The sequence below is a fragment of the Lontra canadensis genome, unplaced genomic scaffold (genome assembly GCF_010015895.1).
Source record: "Lontra canadensis isolate GAN:19392208 unplaced genomic scaffold, GSC_riverotter_1.0 scaffold35, whole genome shotgun sequence".
NCBI classification, from domain to species: Eukaryota; Metazoa; Chordata; class Mammalia; order Carnivora; family Mustelidae; genus Lontra; species Lontra canadensis.
The window spans coordinates 2058351-2077569 of record NW_022631029.1 but is presented as its reverse complement, the minus strand read 5'-3'; the positions used below and the strand labels follow the sequence as shown (position 1 = coordinate 2077569).

Genomic DNA, 19219 nt, shown 5'->3' with positions numbered 1-19219 from the left:
CGCTGCTCAGCCCCCTACCATGCACAGGATGGCCCCATCAGGGAGGATTATCTGTCCCCAAATGTCAGCAGTGCCGAGAAACGGAGAAACCAGCTTTCAATCAACTCTCCTTGCCTGCGTGAGGCGTGGAGCCTGAGGCCAACTCTCTCGGATGAGAAGGGAGATTAGCAGATCTCCAGGGGCAGTTGGGGACCTACCCACATCAAACTGAGACGGGCTCTTTGAAATAATCCCAAAACACTGCTTGTGACAACACGAAGAGACCTGGAGGGCATTCTGCTAGGTGAAATAGGCAGGACGGAGAAAGACAAATTACTGACAGATCTCACTGGTATGCGGAATAAAAAAAAAAAAGCCAAGGTCATCGAAACAGAAAGTAGAGTGGTGGTTGCAGGGGCAAGGGGGTGGAGAGATGGGGAGATGTCAGTCAAAGGTTACCAACTTCCAGTTAAAATGTGAATAGGATCGACCTAGAGATCTAACGCACAGCGTGGGGGTCACAGTTAATAATACTGTATTATACGCTTGAGAGTTGCTAACAGCATAGATCTCCAAGCTTCTTGCCATGAGAAAGAAAGAGTAATGAGGTGTATTTTGGAGGTGTTCATTAATGCACTGCGGTAATCACGGAGCGAGATAGAAGTGCGTCAGTTCAGTATGCTGGGTACCTTAAACTCTCACATACCCGATCATCTGTCAATAAAGCCGGGGGAGAGAAATGAACCAAAACCAGGGCCTCCATGACCCGGAAATTTTTAAGGTCTCATTATTTGACCTTATCGAAAATGCCCGGGTGATCTGAGTTCTGCCCACTCACCTCTCCGTAGTAACAGAATGCAGGAGAAAGAAAGTGTACCTGGGTGTCCACGGGCCTGGTCGGGATGCCATCACTGTTCATCACTGTCCTGGGGGATCTTAAGCAAGTGGTCTCTCTCCGGGGACATCAGCCGTATCGTCTCTGAGTTGGGAGTGAGAACTGCTCAAAGATGGGCTAGGACCAGGAGAGAAAGGCACTCCCCTCGGGATCCACACATAGGAAGCACGACGGGCCTGAAAGCCAGAATGAATTCCAAACATGCCCGCGATGACCCCCGTGTGAGCGAGGCCTTTGGGAGATGGGATGCCAAGTCTTCACTTTACATAGAGGCCCTTGAGAAATGGTCGTATCAGTTCAACCAAACGGCTTGAGCTTTTTTATACCTTTTCCTTCTCTGCCTCAACTTCCCTTCCCTGCCTCGTCCACCCAGGAAAAGAGTCTGCCTTTCAGGGGTCTCCAAGACTTCCCCCACCCCATGCTCTGATTCAAAGATTCATTAGAAGGACTCACAGAATTTGGGAAAGCTGTTCTCATGGAGATGGTTCATTACAGTGCAAGGACACAGGTGAAGGGTGGCCAAGGAGAGAGGCGTGCAGGGCTGAGTCCTGGAGACATCGGGCTTGGGGCTTTAGTTGTCCTCTCCCAGCAGAGTTGTGTGGGCAGCACTGGATTTTGAGTGTGTGACAATAGGCTCAGAGGATGGCTAACCAGGGAAGCTCCCCAGGGTCTTGGTGTGTCCAGGTTTTTCCTGGGCATTAGTCACACAGACATGGCTGACTTCAGAGTCTAGGCCCCCGGAGCCCCTCCGGAGAGGATTCCATGAGGCCCAAGGTCCCCACCATAAATCACATCGTTAGCATAGACTCTCGGGTATATTCCGAGGCCCCCAGGTAAACAGACACACTCCGATCAGGCAAGACATTCCAAGAGGGCACATGCTAGGAGCCAGTCAAGGGCCAAACCTTTTTGAAGTAGAGTGTGGACCACCCAGGCTACTGAGTGAACCTTGCCTGCCCAGACCAGAAAAATATTGTAATATCACTGACTGTCACCATTTTACAGATGAGGAAAACTGAGGATCATGGTGAGAACGTTTTCACTAGCTTGGAAGGGCAGGTTCTGGGAGTGAGTGCTGCTCTGGCCCCTTCTCCTCCAGGGGCACCCCCTCCCCGCAAGCCAGACTGACCATCCAGACACCTTTCCCTGATCCACCCAGACCCTCTGATTAAGCTACACCCCACTGACCTCACCTAAGCCCCAATTCTTGACTCCTTGGAAAGTCTAGGCCTTTTCCCATCACCTCACCAATCTCATGAACTTGAATTTGCCTCCTGCCAAATCTCTGCTTCTTCCTCCATTTGTTAGAGTTCCCAGTAGGCCCCTTGAACTCTACCCCACTCCAGTACATGGCCATGTTCCTTGCTCACAGGAGGATCAGAAGGTTTTGACCTTGACACTCACACTAGGCTTTCTTTCTAACCATGTAGCCCGGACTTTTCCAATCTCAGCACTACTGGTGTCTGGAGCCAGATCATTCTTCGCAGTGGGGGCCATTCTGTGCAGTGTATGACTACTGAGGAACATTCTGGCTTTGACTCGCCGGACATCAGTAGCAGGGTTCCCCACCTCTCGCCAAAGCTGGAACAATCAGACATATCTTCCAACATTGCCAGTGTCTGCTAAGAGGCACAGTCATGCCTGGTTGTGAACCCCCAGCTTCTTGCAGCCTCAGGCCTTAGGCTGACTTGAACTCCCCATCCTGAACCCTTTCCTGCCATCCACACCTTGGCTTAAATGCCATTTCCTAGGAGGCTGTCTCTGACCCTCCCATTGCTCGATGACCAACCCCAAGTCACTCCCGATGCCATCACCCTGTTTTAATTCTCTGCATGGTACTCACCACCAGCTGACATGTGGTACGTACTTTGTACAAGGACTTTGTCCGCCAGGGTCAGCGTGCTCAGCACATAGTAGGTGCTCACTCAATGATATTCCCACCAATGGGCTCATCCACAACTGTCCATCTTTCCTGGCTCCTACTTGTCACTGCAGGCAACTAAGCAAGACTGCATTTCCCCAGGAAGGATGGAGGCCCCTTGCAGGGCTCGCCTTCTGGTGTTTCTTGGGGGCTCCAGCCTCCCTCTCACTCTCGCCTGTGGTGGAAGGGCCAACTTCAAATCTCCTGGAGAAGTAGGCTGGAGAAGAAAGTTTTCTGGTCGCACCAATGCCCGGAAGCCAGGCCCCCAGCAATCCTAGAAACTTTTGTCTTAGGTACTTCCCAGGTCTCTCCGTGCCAATTCACCCAGCAACTGGGATAAATGAGAGAAATTGTGTGGCTCTTGGGCCCTGGCTTAGCTGGGCACTTAGCCAGACTCGATGGTTAACCGTTGGGTGTCGGGCTAAGACACTCGTCACAGTGGAGGCCGTGTGTTAAGTATCCATCAGGTGCCAGCTGGTTGGCATTCTGTGTGGGCAGTGGGCCTGAGAGGCAGACATTATCATCCTGTCCCACGGATGAAAAAAAATGAGGTCCAAAGAGACAAGGCCCCTCGCCCCGGCCACTTGACCTCTCTGGGCTTAAGTTTTCTTCATGATCTCCTGAGTTGGCGAGACAACGAAATTCACTCATGCAGTTGAGCCTAATGCTGTGCCTAGGGCATGTCAAGGACTCATGAAATGTGGGTCATGATCAATTACTACTACTTCCAGGCTCACCCAACACTCAGCAATCAGAGTGTCCAATGTCGATGTCCCCGCAAGCGTTAAATGAAATCTAAGTTTCTAGAGCAGGGTTTCTCAGGCTCAGCATGGCTAATATTTGAGGCCAGAGCACTCTTTGCGGTGGAGTGTGCATGGTGGAGGAGGTCCTCGAGAACACGTGACTGCAGATTTGACCCACCAGCTGGACCAGGGCAGCGAGAGGCTCTTCCTCCCACTCCCCTGTCCTTGGAGTGTTGGCCCCACTGGCCTTCCCCGTGCTAGATGCTTCCCAAGGACACAGCCTTGAGATAGTGATGTGGTGTTAAGACCATCTGGATGGTATATGAGCCTGAAGCCAGTGGAGGTCTCTATGTAAATGTTAAGATTCTGGCTGGTAGTTGTGGAGATCTGCTTGTCTACTAGACAAGCCTGGTAGGTAAGTTCCCTTGCTTATCAAACCTGCCACCTACCCTTCTGAAATGACCTGACTTTCTTTGGTCTTGCCCTCTCCTCCCAGTATGGGGGCTGGTTCCAGATTAAAAGGGGGGGTGGTAGGCAAAGGTAGGCGAGGCGGTGGCAAAGCTTCCACAGTGCGCTCGCTGTAGGCTGCTGAGAATCACCCCCCACCCCGGTCTCCGCCAATTAGCTGCCAGTGGCAACCAAAAATGTCTCCTGACATTGTCACGTGTCCCCTGGAGAACAGAATCCCCACCTCCACTCTTTGGTTGAGAACCATGGCTCTTTAATGTTACTCTATTCCTGTGACCATCATCATGTCATTCTACGATGAGGAGCTCTTAGCTTGGTGCTAATGTAACATATAGTCTCTGATTCTTCCTGTGACCTGGGAGCTTCCTTGGGCCACCCTGGTTTACTCATGATGAAAATAAGCTTCAGAAGGGGGGGCACCTGGGTGACTCAGTTGGTTAAGCGTCTGCCTTAGGCTCTGGTCAAGATCCCAGGGTCCTGGGATCGAGCCAGCATTGGGCTCCTTGCTCAGCAGGGAGCCTGCTTCTCCCTCTCCCTCTGCCTACTTGTGCTCTCTGTCTCTCATGAATAAATAAATAAAATCTTAAAAAAAAAAAAAAGCTTCAGAGGGGCTCCCAGTGGGCTCAGTCAGTAGGGCAGGTGATGCTTGATCTCGGGTTGTGAGCTCAAGTCCCACATTGGGTGTAGAGATGACTTAAAAATTTTTAAAAAGGGAGAAAGAGAATATGCCTCAGAGAAGTTTAGCAATTTGCCCAAGTTCCCTTGGCAAGGGAACGATGGTGCTGACCTTCAAAACCCAACATTTGTGAACTATATAGGAATCTGTAGGGATTAGAGAATTCTTGGCAAAGTTTTTAAAGTGCGATGATATCATTGTAAGGTTTGTTTTTTTTTTAAAGTGTCTTTATCTTTCAGAGATGCATAATAAAATATTTACAGAATAAGATTTCTAGAATGACTGGGATTTGCTTTGGAGTAATAATCTCAGACGGCAAGATGGATGGGGTGAGGTTGGCCAGGGAGGGGGGGCAGCAGGACCTGGAGCTGGTGGTTCATACCCTGTTTTTAGGGAATAATTACAATGATCATTATGTGTAGGGTAGGGGGTGTGCCCTAGGAGAGAGGATTTCCACACCTCTGCCTACCATTCCCATCTTATACAAGAGGCATCCCGGCAGGGAGATGTTAATAACCCAAATCAAACTCCTAGCCCGGAAAGACACGCCTGGGCTGAGAATGAGCGGGGAAGCGGCGCCCTCTTGAGGTCAGCGCAGGAGCTGCCACGTGAATGAGCAGAAACCGCTTGAGCACAGCGCAGAGGGAGAGGGGGAAGCCGGAGAGGGGTTGGGGTGCCACATTTTGGGGGGAAGACACACACGAAAACCCAGCAACAAAAATAAATGATAACCTTTAAATTTTCATGGTGATAAACATGTAATATTTTCAGATAATATTTAGAAAAATTTAAGTTAATGCCGAGAAATCCGCAATGAATGAACGATCACAATTTTAAATACAGTGAGGCAAGCGAGTTGAGTATACACATGCAGGGTTGGGTCCCGTTCTCATTAATATTTTGATGTTCTGCTCAGGCACTGTTTTTTTGGTGTGGATTTCGATTTTTAGGAAATATTACTTTAAAATATTATTTAGCTGTAAATCAAAACCACAATAAGATAGCATCTCACACCTACCAGGACACCTGTAGTCAAAAGAGTAGAAAACAAGTATTGGCAAGTATGTGGAGGAATTGGAGCCCTAGTGAACCACTGGTGGGAGCGTAAAGTGACAGACCCCCTATGGAAAACAGCTTGGAGTTGCCTTGGAAAGTTAAACATAGAATTTTCGGGGCACCTGGGTAGCTCAGTGGGTTAAAGCCTCTGCCTTCGGCTCAGGTCATGATCCCAGAGTCCTGGGATCAAGCCCTGCATTGGGCTTTCTGCTTGGCAGGGAGCCTGCTTCCCGCTCCCCCACCCCGCCTGCCTCTCTGCCTACTTGTGATCTCTCTCTCTGTCAAATAAATAAATAAAATCTTTAAACAAATAAATAAAAATAATTAAAAAAAGAATTTCCATATGATCTTGCAACTCCATTCCTAGGTATACACCCAAGAGAACTGAAAACAGGTGTTTGAGCAAATCCTGTACAAGGATGTTCAGAGAAGCACTAACCAAAATAGCCAGACGTGGAAACAACCCAAATGTCCATTACTGGTAAATGGATAAACAAAATGAGATCAACCATTATGATGAAATGTTACTCAGCCGTAGAAAGGAAGGGAGTGCTGATATACGCTACATGTGGAAAGAATCTGGAAGACATTGCACTGAGTGAGAGAAGCCAGTTGCAAAGGGCCACAGAGCATACGACTCCATTGACATGAAATGTCCAGAACGGGCAAATTCGCAGACACAGAAAGCAGATTGGTGGTTGTCAGGGGCTGGGGGTGGGGGTTGGGGAGTGACTGCTTATGGGGATGGGGTATCTTCGGGGGCCACAGAAATGTTCTGGAACTAGACAGAGTGATGGCTGTGAATGTACGAACTGCCACCCAGTGGTGCACTTTAAACTTGTTTATTTATTTTAAGATTTTATTTTTAAGTAATGTCTGCACCCAACGCGGGGCTCGAACAACCCCGAGATCAGGAGTCACATGTCACATGCTCCACCCGCTGACCCAGCTAGGTGCCCCGACAATTAATTTTATGTTATATGAATTTTACCTCAATTTAAAAAATGGATTTATTTGGGGGCACCTGGGTGGCTCAGTGGGTTAAAGCCTCTGCCTTCGGCTCAGGTCATGATCCCAGAGTCCTGGGATCGAGCCCCACATAGGGCTCTCTGCTTGGCAAGGAGTCTGCTTCCCCCTCTCTCTCTGCCTGCCTCTCTGCCTGTTTGTGATCTCTGTCTCACTTGTGATCTCTGTCTGTGGAATAAAAAAAAAAAAAACTTTATCCACTGTATATTTTAAAAAATGGATTTATTTTGTGTTTTGTATTTTTTTTTAATGGATTCAAATAGGAAACAAATCTTTATCTGCTCATCGCTGATGTGTTGGGAACCCCCTGCAAGTATTTTGCCCCAGGTGAGCGCCTCTCTCCAGTCTTGGCCCAGCTCACAGCTCCTAGGTGTGGCCGCTGTTACCATCCCTATGTTACAGATGGGGGAGCCAGGCCCCTGATCACACAGCTAGTGACAACGTAGTAACTGGAATGGTATTTGAAACCAGGTGTCGCATCTCCTGTATTCCGAATTACAGGAAGGTCCAGAATGGTCCCGGCGGAAATTGGCCATTGGCCTCATTTTTGCCCACTGGTTCTGTAAGTTTTTTGAGGTTACAGATCACACTTGAACATCCTCAATAAAAGCTCTGGACCCTCTCCTAGAAGATGACGTGTACGCACAATTTTGCTTAAGGTCCCAGGAAATCTGCGGAACATCTAATTCCTCCCGGTCCTTGATTGGAACCTGGTCAATGAGATCTTGGTTAAGAAGCTCAAAGTCAGAGAAATACTCTGAGATTCAATCATTTATGAAGAACAGAAGGCATAATTTATTACTAAAGAGACACTTACCTTCAGGCAGAAGAGACATATGCCAAGCACAGCTGTCACTTCCTGAGTGTTTACATGTGTAGGAGAACTGTTCATAGCATTTGCCTCTGGGATGGGGGGTTGCAGGTGAGAGGGGGTAAGTCTAGCTTTTTCTCTTCATGCATTTCTCTGTTGTTGGCATTTTTAACAACAAGACTGTATTGTTTTTATAATTTAAAAAATGTGAGGGGCACCTGGAGGGCTCAGTTGGTTGAGTGTCTGCCTTCGACTCAGGTCATGATCCCAGGGTCCTGGGATCTAGCCCCGCATTGAGCTTCTTACTCTGCAGTGAGCCTGCTTCTCCCTCTCCCTCTGCCCGCCCCTCCCCTTACTTGTGTGCACTCTCTGTCAAATAAATAAATAAAATCTTTTAAGAAAAAAAACTCCGAAAGATGCACAAACAGAAGTCTCTGCTTTTATAGGGCATGGAGAGAGAGCAGGATCTCCCTTCAGGAGACTGTCTGGGATGTTTGGACATTCATGCCACAGTCCAATAGCACGTACCTGTCTCTGTGTCCAGAGAGAACTGCCCTCCTCACTCACTTACCTAGCTGCAATTTTGTTCCAGGTCCATCGTTCAGGGAGAGGTTCCTCTTGGTCTTTTGTCTAATGGGTGTAACCCTTTGCGAAAGCTGCCATAGCAGAGTGCCACAGACTGGAGGCTTGAATAGCAGAAGTGGATCGGCTCACAGGTCAGGAGACCAGAAAGCTGAGAGCAAGGTGGCAGGAGGGCTGGTTCTCTCTGAGGGCTCTGTGGGAGGATCTGTCCCAGGCCTCTCTCCTGGGCTTATAGCCGGCTGTGCTCTCCCTGTGTCTCTATGTCGTCAGCCCTCTGTGCATGTCTGGATGCCCTGATTCCCTCTTCTTCCAGAGGCAACCATCCTATTGGGTTAGAGGCAACCCTATTGACTTCATTTGAACTTGATCACCTCTTTAAAGGGCCTCTCTCCAAATAAGGTCATATTCTCAAGTACCAGCAGTTAGGATTTCCTCTTGTGAACTTTGGCGGGGGGGGGACCCAATTCAACCCACAACAGTGAGTGTTTTACTCACACATAGTTGTTGAAGTATGATGTTGGCTATGGGCCCCCAATAGCTCCACAGTGGGATTTCTTTATGGGCACCATATCAGTAAACAAAGGCTTCACTACTGGATCTAGGGTTCCCAGTGAGGGAGATATGCCAACTCCATGGAAAAACCAGAGATCCTCCCAAGAGATAATCACTATGAATGGTCCTTGTATTATGTACACATAAACACATGTGGGGTAAAGGTTTTGTCTGTTTTGACCAAACTGGAATCATACCACACATTCCCTTTGGCACTGTGCTTTTGTCACATCACAATACAACATGGATTCCTTTTTATGTCAGTCTCCTGAAGATCTATGTCATTCATTTTAACGGCTGCTGGAATTCTATTGAGTGGATGGGCTGTAACTTATTTATCCAATCTATTCTGTCTTGAGTCCTGAGGCCTGAGAATCAGGGGGCTGAAGGCCTGAGCCCAGATCTGAGTCCAAAAGCTCCAGAACCAGGAGTGTTGATGCCCAAGGGCAGGAGACGATGTCTGTCTTAGCTCAAGCAGAGAAGAGTAGGAACTTGTCCATCCTCTTTTTTGTTCTTTCGGGGACCTTGAAGGATTGGGTGATGCCCACTGGCACTGGGGATGGCCATCCGCTTCACCCAGTTAATCAGTTGAGATGCTGATCTCTTAGCTGTAGACACCATCCCAGACACACCCAGAAATCATATCTGAGAAGCTATCTGGACATCCCTTAGCCCAGTCGAGTTGATATCTACAAGTAACCATCACAGTGGTGGCATTTGGAAATGGGGCTTTGGGGAGGTAATTAGGTTTAAATTATTGGATCAAGAGGGTGGTGTCCTGTTAAGAGCAGTCTTTATCAGAAGAGGAGGACTGAGAGGAGAAGCCATGTGAGGACACAGCAAGAAGGCGACTGTCTACAAGTCAAAAATCGGGCCCTGATAAGAGGCCAAATCAGCCAGCACCTTGATATTGGACTTCTAGCCTCCGTGCTTTGAGAAATACATGTCTGTTGTTTAAGCCACCCAGGGTTTGGTATTTTGTTATAGCATCCTGAGCAGCCTGAGACAAGGAGCTTGCCACATACCAGGTCACATCACGGTGGAGCCCAGACACGGCCTGGGGGATTGGACTCCTGGGAAGGTCATGACACAGTTCCAAGGAGGGGGTGGCTCAAAACAACAGAGATGGCTTCTCTCCCAGTTCCGGAGGCTAGAAGTTGAAATCAAGTTTTCAGCAGGGCCGCACTCCCTCTGAAGGCTCTGGGGAAGATCCTTCCTGGCCTCTTCCAGATAGGTTCTGGTGCTGGCTCTCAGTCCTTGGTATTCCTTGACCCTGTTGTCACATGGTCTCCTTTTTATATATAAGTTTATGTATTGTGTCTTGTATTCACCATCTCTTGAGTTGAGTTTGATGAGTTTAATGTTTCCTCTTCCCATAAATACCCAGGTCATATTAGATGAGGGTCCAGCCTGGTGGTCTCATGTTAACTTGATGACAGCTGCCAAGACGCTATCACTAAATAAAGTCACATCCACAAATGCTGGAGATTGGGACTTCAACATCCCTTTTAGGGAGACACAGTTGGCCCCATAATGGGCAAGTGCATGTCTTTCAGATATTTCATGGGACAAAGTGGGAAGTACATACAAAGCCCTTCTATTGAGACTTAATTTCAGGGGCCATCTCCAGGAGAAGCATTTGAATGAAGTTTATGATCTTTTTTCAGGGAACATCAATTTCTCCATTTGAAACGTCTGACCAACCATGATTCAGACTTGGCTGTTTGTCAGACATTTTCTCAAAAATGAACAAAAAGAGCCTGTCGCTCCAAGGAAAACAACTCAGTTTTGTTGCTAGTGATAAAATAAAAGCTTTCAGGGGAAAATAAGATTTTTGGAAAACCTGCACCTGCTGCTATGAGCTTGGCTGGTTTCTGACAGCCAAAGGAAGGCTTTTCTGATAATATGGGCAGTGATTTTAATGAAGGGGATGTTCTGATATTGAATAATGAAATGTGACAACCTCTGCATTTCCAAAACCAATATTTTTCAAATGATCAATGCATGATGCTACAATCAGAGTGCAAGACAGATGGATAGCTTTTAATGTAATCAAATGTTTGGGATTGCGTCAAGATATACTCAGTTCCTAAACCCTAGAAACTGCAAGAGTGATCTTATCTGAAAAAGTCTTTGCAGATGGGATTAAGTTAAGGCTCTCAAGATGAGATCCTTCAGGATTTCCAGATGGGCCCTAAACCCAACGATGAGCTTGTAATTTTGTGGGACGAGAAGAAGGCACAAACAGAGTGGAGCAGAAGGCTGTAGGACAGTGAAGGCAGAGATTGAAATGATGGAACCACCAGAAGCTGGAGGAAGTGAAGAAGGATCTTCCTGTAGGGAGAATGGCCCATGCAAATGTCTGGGGGTGAGAGAACGTGCTGTATTCTAGGAACTGCAAATAGTTTGGTGAGGTTCAATATTAGATATAATGAATTTAGATATAAACTATAAGAAATATGAAACTAGTAATACCACATATGTTTGCTAAATTGAATTTAAATTTTAAAGAATTTTAAACTACAAGAAATAATAAGATGGATATCCACGAACCCCCTCCCCCCACCTAGCAAACTTTTTCTATAAAGGGCAAGATAGTAAAAATATTTTCAGCTTTGAAGTTCAGACAGGCTCCGGCTCCACTAGTCAGCTCAGCCACTGTAGCTCGAGAAGAGTCATAGACGATACCTAAACAGATGGGCACAAGTGTGTGCCAGTAAGACTTTATTTCCGGACGCTGAAATATGAATTTCATATAATTTTCACATATCATGAAACAGTCTTCCCTTCCCCCTCATTATTAAAAAAAATGTGAATCCATTCTTAGCTCAAGGGTCATACAAAATCAGGCATCCTTGCTCTAGCTTAAGAAATCAAATATTTCCAATATTTGAAAGCTCCCTGCATACCTCTTGGTCATCTGTCTCCCTCTCCTGGCAAAGGACAGCCTTGATCTTTTGTCTTGTGTTCACCATCTCTTAGCTTATGTGATGGTTTTACCATATAAATATGTATCCTGAAACAATACATCATTAGGTTTGTATGTTTTTGGCTTTCATGTAAGAAACAATGCTGCAGGTATTCTGATACAACTTGCTTTTTATACTCAACATGTTTTTGAGATCTGTCCCGTGCTCTGGTTTGCTCATTTTTACTGCTGTATGGTGTTCTGTCATATGAAATGCAATTTGTTCATCCTCCTGTTGCCAATGGACATTTGAACTTGTGTCTAATGTTTTTTTCATTAGAATTTTCTGGAACATTCTGGAAGGGTTTGAGACAAAGTTGGAGGTGGTCAGACTGATGGGTTAGAAAAGGAATGGCCCCCCACCTCCCAGGTATTTGTCAGGCAGGCCTCAGTTATAATAAGAAACAATGGACTGTGGCTCAGACAGATGTACAGATGGAGAAATAGGCTGAGGGGGTTAGTGACACCCATGGGCATGGCGGGCAGCCTCTAAGATGGTCCCTGATGACTCCACCTCCCTGAGACACAACTTTTTTTTTTTTTTTTTTTTTTTTTTTTTTTATCTGAGAGAGAGAAAAAACGAGCAAGGGGATGTAAAGGGAGAGGGAGAAGCAGACTTCCCGCTGAGCAGGAAGCCCCACACGGGGCTCCATCCCAGGACCCTGAGACCATGACCTGAGCTGAAGGCAGACTCTTAACCGACTGAACCTCCCAGGCGTCCCTCCCTGAGGCACACTTTTATGTTAGCCTTCTCCCATACTACCTTGGGGTTAGTTGGCCAATAGACTATGGCAGGAGTAGTGGGACGTCACGTTGAAGATTAGGTTATAAAAGACTGTGGTCTCCATCTTGGGCACTCTCTTGAATGCCTCTGTTCTCGCTTGGATGGCTCATCCTGGGAGGAACAGCTGTCACTTTGTGGGCGGTGCTGTGGTGAGGACTGAAATCTGTGTCCATCAGCCAACGAAGAGCCAAGGCCTGGAAGAGCTCTGGGAGGGCTCTTGGGGGTCCATTCTCCATCTATAGTCAGGCTTTGCAGGGATTGCTTCTTTGAGAGAGACTGAGCTGGAACTGCCCAGCTGAACCACTCTGGGATTCCTGATGTTCGGAAACCATGTAAGATAAGAAATGCTTGTGGTTTTAAGCAACTACAGTTTGGTGTGTTTTGTTATGCAGCAATAGCTAACTGAGACAGAGCTTAAACCTTCTAGTTCCTTGTCTAGGCCCTTATAGGATGCCCTGCTTCTCCCAGTCTGAATCTGTCTGCCTTTTTCCCACAAAGAGTTTTTAATAACCATTTCTTACCATTTTTTGGCACAGAGGCTGAGAGTTAGGAAGCTCTAATGCAACCCACAGAAGGGATGACAAAGGTGAAGGTCTAGACCACAATCACAGTGAGGTACTGGCCAGCCAGGAGGGAATCTACTACACCTGGCAGAGAAGGGGGTCTGCAGATGTGTGTCCCCTCAACCCGTCTAGTCAGAGAGTCTGTGGATAAGTGTTTTCCAAACATTCCCCCATCCCAGCCTATGTCCATGCTGAGGTCTCTGTCTGGAACACTTTCCCAACATCTTTTAATCCTCCCTGTGTATTTTAAGGCCCCAGACAAATCTCTCTCTTCCAGGAAGTCCTCTTTGTCCCCCATGACGCCTCTGAATCCGCCATGGCATCTCCGTCTGTCTGTCAGGGAACTCCTTGAGAGCAAGGCTTGCGCCTTTGCATGTCTGTGACCCTGGGACACAGCCCAGGCACAGGCATACTGAGCATCCACAAACGTTTGTTGAATGAATTCATGCTTATTCTGATGTTATAGACTCAATATTTGTACAGCCCCCTACCCCTAAATTTCCTATGTTGAAATCCTAATTCTCAATGTGATGGTATTTGGAGGCAGGGCTTTGGGAGGTGATTAAGGTTAGATTAGGTCGGGAGAGGAGAGCCTTCATGATGGATTAATGCCCTTAATCAAAGAGAAGAAGACACAGGATCTCTCTCTGCTCTCCACCATGTGAGGATATAACGAGAAGGTGGGTGTTCACAAGCGAGGAAGACAGCCTCACCAGCCACCAGATCTGTTGGCACTTTGATCCTGAACGTCCCAGCCTCCAGAGCTCTGAGGGACATCTGCTGTTGAAGCCCCCTGGTAATGTGTTGTAGCAGCCTGAACTAAGACATCCAATTATGGTCTGCTTTTACTGAGAAAACGTGGACTTTCAGGGGATGGTCAGATCTCCATCAGTGGTGTGGTACAGAGTTTGAAACATCTCTCTTGGCTGTACCTAGTTAATTGCATTGTTCATTTCATCTATGAATTATCAGATTTTTAGAGATAGAAAGCATCTAAAAAATCATCTAGTCCAGGGGGTCCTTGGGTGGCTCAGTCGGTTAAGTGTCTGACTTCAGCTCAGGTCATGATCCTGGGGTTCTGGGATTGAGCTCTGCATCGGGCTCCCTGCTCAGTGGCAAGTCTGCTTCTCCCTCTTCTTCTCCCTCTGTAATCTCTCTCACTTTCTTTTTCTCTCTGGTCCAGGGGTTGGCAAACTTTTCCTGTAATGAATCAGATAGTCAGGATAGTCAATATTTTGAGCAGGAGGTCTTGTTGTAATGACTCAACTATCCTGTCGTAGCTCAAGAGAGGCCATCAACAGTACGTAAACAACTGAGTGTGTCTCTGTGCCAGTAAAACTGTATTTATAAGCACCGGCGGTGGGCCGGGTTTGGCTGGTAGGCCATAGCTTACCTACCTTTGACCTAACCCAACATTTTCATTGAACTAGGAAGGGTTTGCCCAGGATCACGTGGGAAGTTAGGAGCAAAACCAGAACTCACTGTCAGGCCTGCCAACCTCCTATCTTTACGCCTTCGCTTTGACCTCTTGCCTGGCGGCTGTGGGCTCAGTTCAACTCTTGTTTCCTCCACTAATTGAGCTGGGAATTTTTCCCAGATGCCTCTGGGCAGGTACCAACCAGAAACGGCAGTGGGAAAGTGCTTATGAGCACCTGTGTCTGTGGTAACTGGATGATTGCCTTTCCTTCTGAGAGTCAGAGACTCTGCCACACTCCTCCCATGCAGGCTTCCCTGAGGAGACTCAGAGAGGTGAAGTGTAAAGGGAAAAATGTAGGATTGGGAATGAGATAGACCTGGGTCCTGATTCTGCCCCACCATGAGCCCTGTGTGAGGGCTGGCAGGTCCCTTTGCCACAGAACCTAAAAGTTTTCCTAGAAAACGGGAGGAACAACCCACCTCAAAGACAGATCGGCTCGTAAAATACCTACTTTTGTGCTTGGCATGTTGTGAGCACTGAACAGGAATTCCTGGATGCGGTTGTGGCCTGGATTTGCTTACGGAGGAGTGGGCGGTTTCTTGGGTGGTTTCCGTGGATCCCCTGCTGCTGGTACTCGTGCTTTTGTATAAGCACGATGTATAAGCTCTGCCCTTGAGTGTAGAAGACTTGGGATTTGCTTTTAATGGACAGAATATGGAAAAGGGATAAAAAATGGCTCCTCAGACTATTAAATATACAATCATCCCATACGATCCAGAAATTCCCACTTCTTGGTATATACCTCAGTATATATCCAAAAGAATCACATGGAAGCCTCTTTAGATGATAGCAATGTTCCCTCTCTTGATGATGGTGGTGGTTACATGGGTGTCTACACTTGTCAAGACTGGATAAACAGCTCAGGGTGTGGGGTCACGAGGGGAGAGTGATCTTGGAATGTTACTTCCAAGATTAGGTTATAGAAATCTATGACCCAGAAATTTTACTCCGAGATGTATCACCCGAAGAACTGAAAAGAGGTGTTCAAACAAATGTTTATAACAATGCCATCTGCAATGACCTAAAAGTAGAAATAACCCAAATATCCCAACAATGAACAAAAGGATAAACAACATGTCGGATATGCATATCATGGAATATTACTCAGCCATGGGAAGGAATGGAGCTCTGGCCCACGAGAAATGTGGAGGGAGCTCAAAATCATTATGCCGAGTGAAAGAAGCCAGACACCGAAGCTCATATGGTGTGTGATTTCAGGTATGTGAACTGTGCACAACATGTAAAATCCAGAGACACAGAAAGCAGATTTGTGGTTGCCAGGGGCTGGTGGTGGGGATAGCGGGGTGACTGCTATGGGCACGGCATTGCTTTTGGGGTGATGGGAATGTCTTGGAACCAAGTAGAAGTGATAGTTATTCAACACTGTGGACACACTAAATGCCATTGAATTGTTCACTTCAAAACAGTTTGTTCTGTGTTACGGAAATTTCACCCTAATTAAACAAAACAAAAAACAAAACCTCTATGATTTCTGTTTTGCAAAAAGGAACGACACTTCTTGCTGGCTTTGTATAAGGAAGTTGCCAGGTTGGAGAGGTCCCCATGGCAGGGAACTGAGGGCAGCTTCCTGCCAACAGCTGGTGGAAAACTGAGGCTCGCAGTGCAACACGCCACAAGAAACAAAACTCTGCCAACAATCACGTGAACTCAGGAAACAGATCTTTCCCGGGAGGAGACCCTGCCCCTCTTAGCTGATCCTTACGACGGCGGCCCAGTGTAGAGATGATGCTTGAATTTCAAGAGTCACCTGCTCAAGTCATCTGCTCCAGGTCATGCTTTTAATGGGTTTACCCGAGCCTAAGTTCCTGCTCATGCCCCCAGCTTTGTGACTTCTTGTGGCTACGTCTGTAAGAGGCGTGAACAGACAAAGTACAATTGTTTGCGTGATAAATTATATTTTGATTTCCCCTTCCCCTTCTTTGGTGGGGAATGCGGAGGGGTATCACTTAATGGTTAAAAGAAGAACCTGCAGATTTCTCCCTATGGGGGAAGACTACAATACACCCCGCATTGTTGAGCTGGAATTGGAGGTTCTGGGCACATTCATGGTTGATGATATATGTAACTGAATACAGATACGTGTGTATCATATTTGTACATATATTTCAAAGCTCTGACCTCTGGGACCCAGAGGCTCTGCTTCCTCCCCATCTTTCCTGCTTCAGCAACCTTCCTCCCAATGGAAAGCAGGGTCTTCAAGAAATAGTTAGTTGCACACCCATGGTCATGCAGCATTTTTCATAATAACGAAAAAGTGGAAACAACCCAAGTGTCTATCGATGAATGGATAAGCAAAAATGTACCATAGCTATACAATGGAATAATATTTACCCTTACGAAGGAAGGAAATCCTGACCCAGGCTCCACCATGGATGAACCTGGAAGACATTATGTTGAGTGGAGATAAGCCAGTCACAAAAAGACAATGCTATATGATCCCACTTACATGAGGCACCAAGAGTAGTCAAATCCATAGAGACAGAAAATGGAATGGCAGGGGCTGGGGGAGGGTGTGGGGAGTCAGCATTCAATGGGGTCAAGAGTTTCAGTGTGGGAAGACGAGGAAGTTCTGGAGATGGTTGGTGGTGGTCGAACACTGTTGTACAACAGTGCAACTTAATGCATAAAAAATGGTGAAGACGGAAGATTTTGTGTTGTGTCTTTTACCATAATTATAGCAATAATGATGATGATGATGATGGTGATGATGTTAAAAGAATATTTCTTTCAATCCAGACAGAGAAAGCTACTGCAGCTATAATTAGGCTGGAATGGAGAGACTTCTTTTCAGAGTTCTTACACCTACAGGGGCGACAGGGTCAGCCGGCCCCGCCAATCATCCCCCCAGTCAGACGGTGGCCTACCCACCCCCTTCCCAGAATAGGCTGGGAGGCTATTTCGGTACAATCTGTTCTCTCATAAAATGAGATCCCGGAACATCCACGGGTGCTCCCTGGCGGAGAGCCGGCTTCTCACCCACACCCACCAGGTGCTAGATGAGTCCGAGCAGAGGTGCTCCGGAGAACTACAGTGCTGGCCTTTGGAATCGGCCTCCAGACCCTCCCGCTGGTCATGCCGAGAAGAAACTGAGATTTAGAGAAGGGGAGTTACTCCCCCAAGGCCATGACCCTCGCAGGCAAAATGCCAGGATGTGAACAGGTCCGAGAAGCTTCGCAGCATAGTCTGCGTTTCCTCTTCTTGTTAGATGAAGCTGGAATTCTCAGCATCCATTTCTGGAAGTTTTGACAAAGACATGCAGCTGTGGATTTCCCCACCACAATCAAGACACAGAACGGTTTCGTCCCCCCACCCCCTTCCCCTGGGTCCTTTGGAGCCTACTCCCACTCTCCAGCCCTGGCAACCGCGGATCTGTTTTCTGTACCTATAATTTTGCTATTCCTAAAATATCCTCTAATGAGAGCACATGGAATGCAGCCTGAGTCTGGCTGCATTCGCTGCAGAGACGCATGTGCGATGCGGTGCGTATCCGCAGCTCGTGCTTTTTCATCGCTGAGTACTATTCTGTAGTGTGGTGGGACCGTTGCGCGAGTTTCATCCACGCACCAGCCGCTGGACATCTGGGATGCCTCCATTTTTTGGTGATTCCCCAAAACAGCTGCTTTGAACATATTTTGCATGAACAGGAGTCTGTGTTTCACTTAGGGATGGGATTGCTGCGTTACACGGGAAACGGTGTTTGGTTTGGTGAGAGACGGCCCAGCTGTTTTCTTGCAGCCCTCTGTGAACCCTGCGGTTGCTCTGAGTCCTTACCAGCACCCGGCATCCTGAACTATTACTTTAAACATTCAAGGCAGTATCCTTTTAACTTGCTATGGTGGCCAAAGCAACAGACTGAGTGGCTTTTTGGCAGAAATTCATCGTCTTACAGTTCTGGCAGCTAGGAGTCCAAGACAAAGGTGCTGGGGGCAGGAGTGTTTTCTTCTGAGACTTCATTGCTCTTAGATGGCCATCTTCTTCCTGGATCTTCATAGGGTCTTTGCGCTGCTCATGTCTGTGTCCTAATCTCTCTCTCTTTTTTAGATTTTATCTATTTGAGAGAGAGAGAGAGAGAGGGATTGACAGAGATAGTGACAGAGAGCACAAGCTGGGAGGAGAGGGAGAAGCAGGTTTCCCATTCTTTAGGGAGCCCTACCTACCCCGGGGCTCCATCCCAGGATGCGGGGATCATGACATGAGTGGAAGGCACACGCCCAACTGACTGAGCCACCCATGTGCCCCTCTAATCTCTTCTTATAGGGACCCCAGTCACACTGTAGTGGGGCCCACCCAAAGAGCTCATTTTGACTTAATCACCTTTTTAAAGACCCTATTTCCATATACGGTTACCTTCTGAGGTATTGGTGATTGGGACTTCAACCTATGGATTTGGGGGGTGGGGGACACAATTCAGCCCCTAACAGATATGCGGGGGCATTTTGTTATAGTTTTCATGTGTTTATTTCATGGGATTACTTGCTGTCCATATATTCTCCATGGTGAACTGTTCAAATCTTTTTTCTTAAGTTTTTTTTTTTTTTAATTTGAGTAGGGAGAAAGAGAGCATGAGCAGAGGGAGGGGCAAAGGGAGAGGGGAAAAAAAGCAGGCTCCCCACTGAGCAGAGAGCTCGCACTTAGGGACTCTATCTCAGGACCCTAGGATCAGTTCAGAACTGAGCAGAAGGCAGATGCTTAACCGA

General features: G+C 47.2%; 1 protein-coding gene across 2 annotated transcripts in view; it reads right to left on the bottom strand.

Moving 5' to 3' along the window:
* NWD1 (NACHT and WD repeat domain containing 1) overlaps nucleotides 1-947 on the bottom strand; it is a 56918-nt gene extending 55971 nt beyond the window's left edge. The window contains exon 1 of one of the 2 annotated variants that reach the window (XM_032867567.1): nucleotides 857-947. The gene's annotated coding sequence lies outside the window, so the exon portion shown is untranslated. The other variant, XM_032867568.1, reaches the window with a different exon arrangement.
* Between the last annotated feature and the right edge of the window lie 18272 nt (nucleotides 948-19219).